The sequence below is a fragment of the Rattus norvegicus genome, chromosome 14, assembly GCF_021556685.1.
Source record: "Rattus norvegicus strain SHRSP/BbbUtx chromosome 14, alternate assembly SHRSP_T2T, whole genome shotgun sequence".
Taxonomy (NCBI): Eukaryota; Metazoa; Chordata; class Mammalia; order Rodentia; family Muridae; genus Rattus; species Rattus norvegicus.
The window spans coordinates 3,911,897-3,916,511 of record NC_141547.1 but is presented as its reverse complement, the minus strand read 5'-3'; positions in this window follow the sequence as shown (position 1 = coordinate 3,916,511).

Here is a 4,615-nt window from a genome sequence, read left to right as displayed (position 1 = left end):
AAAGATAAACTAAGGGGCAAAATTAATAAACTACGTAATTCCTCCTAATAAGCCAGTGTAAACTTGGAAACTTTTAGTGCCATGAGCGGCAACAGCCAATGCTTGTATCATGCTGTTTCTATGGTTACACTTGTATCTTGTTTAAAACCCCTTCCATCCATTAGTGTTTTACCTCCGTGATAACTCACTAAAGTGTACAGTGGTCTCAGCACCGTACTGAGGAGACAGGACAAGAGGCTAGCGTTTTCAAAGACAGAGCTCAGAAAACATTTTAAACAAGTACTATGAACGACTGTTTATTGAAATGTTGAAAAAGGAAAAGACTAAATTTCTAGAAGAGTATAAAATGCTAGATTTATTTCAAGAAGAAAGAGAAAACGTGGGCCAGGCGTGGTGACACACACTTTGAATTCCAGCTTTTGGGAGACTGAGCCCTGTGAGTTTGAGGCCAGTCTGGTCTGTGTAGAGAGTTGCAGACCAGCCAGGGCTACATAACAGAGAGTCCCTGTCTAAAAATAAACACATTAAAAAACCCGAGAAGAAACAGAAAATGTGACCAAGAAGTAGTATGAGGTATCGACAACCACTCTAGAACTAAGGTCTCACACCAAGGAAGATTGACAGGTGACTCTCATTAGGTGTTCAGAGTTGAGAACAGCTTCACCTTAAACAAACTGTTCAAAACTAAAAGTAAAGGGAATGGGACTTGGCTATCATGTGAAGAAGTGAAGTGCCTATGAATTTCATGAAGTCATTGTTTTTGATAGCTGAGTAGTACTCCATTGTGTAGATGTACCACATTTTTTTAATCCATTCCTCTGTTGAAGGGCATCTGGGTTCTTTCCAGCTTCTGGCTATTATAAATAAGGCTGCTATGAACATAGTGGAGCACGTGTCTTTGTTATATGTTGACGCATCTTTTAGGTGTATACCCAGGAGTGGTATAGCTGGGTCCTCAGGTAGTTCAATGTCCAATTTTCTGAGGAACCTCCAGACTGATTTCCAGAATGGTTTTACCAGTCTGCAATCCTACCAACAATGGAGGAGTGTTCCTATTTCTCTATATCCTCCCCAGCAACTGCTGTCACCTGAGTTTTTGATCTTGGTCATTCTGACTGGTGTGAGGTGGAATCTTGGGGTTGTTTTGATTTGCATTTTCCTGATGAACATTTCTTTAAGGCACTTCTCAGCCATTTGGTATTCCTCAACTGAGAATTCTTTGTTTAGCTTTGTACTCTATCCTCCCCCCCCCCCCCCCCCCCGGAGCTGAGGACTGAACCCAGGGGCTGGCGCTTGCTAGGCAAGTGCTCTACCGCTGAGCTAAATCCCCAACCCCTGTACTCTATTTTTTAATAAGGTTATTTGATTCTCTAGAGTCTAACTTCTTGAGTTCTTTGTATAATTGGATATTAGCCCTCTATCAGATGTAGGATTGGTAAAAATCTTTTCTCAATCTGTTGGTTGCCATTTTGTCCTAATGACACTGTCCTTTGCCTTACAGATGCTTTGCAGTCTTATGAGGTCCCATTTGTTGATTCTTGATCTTAGAGCATTAGCCATTGGTGTTTTGTTCAAGAAAATTCCCCATGTGCCTATGTGTTCCAGGCTCTTCCCCACCTTCTCTTCTATTAGTTTCTGTGTATCTGGTTTTATGTGGAGGTCTTTGATCCACTTGGACTTGAGCTTTGTACAAGGAGGTAAGAATGGGTCAATTTGCATTCTTCTACATGCTGACCTCCAGTTGAACCAGCACCATTTGTTGAAAATGCTGTCTTTTCCCATTGGATGGTTTTAGTTCCTTCCATCCCATATGCAGCCACCAAACCCAGTCACTATTGCTGATGCCAAGAACTGCTTGCTGACAGGAGCCTGATATGGATGTCTCCTGAGAGGCTCTGGCCAGAGCCCTACTGATACAGATGAGGATGCTTGCAGCTAACCCTCAGCTGAGCACAGGGACCGCAATGAAGGAGGTAGAGAAATGACTGAAGGAGCTGAAGAGGTTTGCAACCCCATAGGAAGAACAACAATATCAACCAACCAGACCTCTCCAGAGCTCCCAGAGACTAAACCACCAACCAATGAGTACACATTTAGGGACCCATGGCTCCAATTGCATATGTAGCAGAGGATGGCACTGTCTGGCATCAAAAGGAGGAGAAGCCCTTGGTCCTGTGAATGCTCGTTTCCCCAGTGTAGGGGAATGCCAGGGCATTGAGGTGGGAGTGGGTGGGAGTGGGAGCATGTTCATGGAAGCAGGGGGAGGGTGGAAGGAGTACGGGAGAGGGGGGAAAGGGATACATTTTAAATACACAAAATATCCAGTAAAAAAAAAAAGACTGGCAGCATTGATACAGTATCTGAACAGAGATGGTACAGCAGAGGAAGAATTACAGATCTGATTTGCTTATGAATATGATTAAACAGGATGAAAGAAGTAAAAGAAATAGAACCAACAGCCCCCTGACATTAAGTATAGAAAGATACATTGTAGCCAAGTAAGCTTTATCTGTGCAAGGCAGGGATGACGTCAGAGTCTGAAAGTCACAGCCATAATCTGTTACATTGAGAGACTAAAGGATCTTCTAGCTGGGCTGCCTTGTCTGGCCTCAGTGGGGAAGGATAGTGGGAGGGGCCAGTGAGTGGAATGAAGCATTTGGTAAGTAATACTTGAAAATGCTTTGAGCATGATGTAGACCCCTTTAAAGGGGTCACATGTTATCTTATTTGCATTATCTGAATCTTTTCTATACCCAACATGTAGAAATAATACTTTATCTGTAATTCGCCCTTTTTCTATTTGGAATCAAAACTTTCTTTGGTTAAATTGGAAAATTCCAAATTTCTTTAAAGCACTTTGCTTTTCTGTACTAACCCACATAGTCTCATTACACACTTCTAATTCCTTTCTATTCTGCTCTCTCCCCTCCTCTCCCCTTCTCCCCTCCTCTCCTCTTCTCCCCTCTCCTCCTCTCCTTCCTCTCCCACTCCTCCCCTCCTTCTCTCCTCCCTTCCTCTTCTTTTTCCCCTCCCCTCCTACCCTCCCCTCTCCCCCTCCTTTCTTCTCCTTCTCCGACAGGTCTTACAATGTAGCCCAAATTCATCTCAAATGTGCCATCCTCCTGTCTCAGTTTCTTGGACGCTGGGATTATTTGTGTGCACTGCTCAAATCTTATTTTGTGATAAGTACCTTACTTCAGGCCTCTAAGAACACTTTGTAAACAATAATGGGTTCCTGATGGACCTCTGAAGATTCAGTTTCCACCTTCTATAGTATTTATCTGTTCATTTATTTTATCCTGTATATGATCGTCAAGTGGTTCTGTAACTGACCTTCTACTGAGCTCCATAATAAAGAACAAAGTAGAGGAAATTTCTCTCTTGGGAAAATGGGCATAGGCAGTGTTGGTTAGTATTATATCAACTTAATACAGGCTAACGTCTGAGAAGAGAATCCTCAGTGGAGAAAAGTGTCTCCATTAAGATCAGGCTGTGGGCGAACCTCTAGGGCATTTTCTTAATTAGTGACTGATGGGGGAGGGTGCAGCCCATTGTGATGTTGTCATCCCTGGGCTGTGGTCCAGGGTTCTATAAAAAAAAAAATCAGACTGAGCAAGCCATGAGGAGCAAGCCAGTGAACAGCACTCCTCCATGACCTCTGCTTCAGCTCCTGCCTCCAGGTTCCTGCACTGCCTGATTCCTGCCCTCGTGGATTTAGATGATAAACTGTTTTATGGAACTGTGAGTGAAATAAACCTTTTCCTCCCAAAGCTTTGGTCATGGTGTTTCATTGCAGCAATGGCAACCCTTTTGTCATAGTCACAGTGTCTGCTCCTGCACAAAACATCATGACCAAGAAGCAAGTTGGGGAGGAAAGGGTTTATTCAGCTTACACTTCCACATGGCTGTTCATCACCAAAGGAAGTCAGGACTGGAACTCAAGCAGGTCAGGAAGCAGGAGCTGATGCAGAGGCCATGGAGGGATATTTCTTACTGGCTTGCTTCCCCTGGCTTGCTCAGCCTGCTTTCTTAGAGAACCCAGGACCACCAGCCCAGGGATGGCTCCACCCACAATGGGCTGGGTCCTCCCCGCCTTGATCACTAATTGAGAAAATGCCTTACAGCTGGGTCTCATGGAGGCATTTCCTCAACGGAGGCTCCTTTCTCTGTGATAACTCCAGCTTGTGTCAAGTCGACACACAAAAAGCCAGTCAGTACACCTTTCTGAGACAAATTGGTGCCAGTGTAATGGGGTGTTGCTGCGATTAGCCCTGACCATTGTTTTGGGAGGATTGTGAAAGGACTTTGGAACTTTGGGCAAGAAGAACCAGTTTGAGTGTTGAAAGCTTGGAAGGTAAGACTGTGGAGGCCTGGCTTGTGATGTTCCAGAGGGAAGTTTGAGGCACTGAAGAGCTCTGTCTGGGCCATTTGTTATTTTGAGTTGAGGATCTGAGGTTCTGGCTGGCCGGGGCTGAAGAATCAGCTGTGACTGACGAGAGACCACTGAACTTTACCAGACAGTGAGTGACGGTCAGCTGGAGCTGAGACGTTAGCAGTAATTAAGAAGAGAGTAAGCGCAAGGCCCTGGGTTCGGTCCCCAGCTCCGGAAAAAAAA